We start from the raw sequence: 1,290 nt of genomic DNA, 5'->3' as shown, positions 1-1,290 counted from the left end.
GATTGGCTTTTCTGTGAACGTGATGTCTGGATCAAGTTCAGTGAGTTTCAGTGTGTGTGTGAAGAGTGATTGCAAGGTGAGGGTACCTAAATCATCAGTAGATCCCCACACAGTATGTATGGGGTGTAGGGGGCATGTATGTTTGTTGGATGATCGGTGCAATGAATGCGAAGGTTTGACTGATGATGGATGGAAGTGTATGATTCTTATCGGCGTAAATTGGAACGCGATAGGATCAGGAGGGCTTCCTCCAAGAGCGGTTCTTCGAAAGGTAAGGGAAGTAACATTTCACCTGTATTAACACCAGTAGAATTTGCTTCACCTAATCCTGTGTTGTTGCCTGCGGGCCCTGATTCTGTGTCTGGAGAAGGTAATGCCCTTTCTCTGATTCTAGAGTCGTTACGCACTCTAGAATCCAAAGTAGTTGACCTTGGAAACCGGCTCAATTAAAGTGTGTGATCGTGCCCCTAGTGTTGTGGAGGGGGCGTCAGATCGGCCCCATAATGCCTCTAGGCCTAGACCTCTATCGGACTCCCAGGACTCAGGGAGTGGGTATGTCGAAAGCCGCAAGAGGGTTACGGGGGCTCCCCGCCGATCTGGCGTCCCTTCGGCAGGACCTGTTGTTAGTTCCCAGGCTGCCAAGGAGCGTGCACAGGCTTGCATCCTTAAGGACTGTCGTCCTCCGAGGCGCCCTCCCCGCGCAAGGGGTGGAGCGCTCGGAGAGACTCGCGTCCTTTGAAAAGGACTTTTCTGAGTGAGGACGCTTCAACGTCCTCTCTCACCGTTATCGTGCGTCTTCACCTGCGTCGTATGACGCGTTTCCTCCGCAGAAGAGAGGTAGGACGTCATCTGAGGACGACGCTGAGAAGCGCTTTCGCGCTTCGGAGAGGCAGGTAGCTGTACCTGTGAGAAGGAAGGAGGCGTCCCCTCGTCTTCTCGCAGGTTCAGCCCTTCACCTCCTCTAGTTTCTTCACCAACAAAGAATATTCTTGTGTCTCTTCAAGACCAATTGTCAGCTTTAATGGCTCAGAAGACTCGCCCAGCAGCAGTCGACCCTAAGCGTAGGAAGGACGTCAGGCTGCCTGTCAAGAGGACGAAGCAGTCCCCTTCTCCGTCTCCTCGTTCGTCTCTGTCTCCGCTTGCTTCTCCCTCGGAGCTTCCTCGATCTCGTTCTACTTGTAGGAAGTCTCGTGGACAGGACGCTTTTCTTCCCTCTCGACGTCCTGGTCAGGACGCTTTTGAGGACGCTCGTCGGGACGTTTTGCTAGACGCTTTGCCTTTTGAGAAGGC

The sequence above is a fragment of the Macrobrachium nipponense genome, chromosome 31, assembly GCF_015104395.2.
Source record: "Macrobrachium nipponense isolate FS-2020 chromosome 31, ASM1510439v2, whole genome shotgun sequence".
NCBI lineage: Eukaryota > Metazoa > Arthropoda > Malacostraca > Decapoda > Palaemonidae > Macrobrachium > Macrobrachium nipponense.
The sequence above is the reverse complement of the archived record's forward strand: the minus strand, read 5'-3'. Positions refer to the sequence as shown.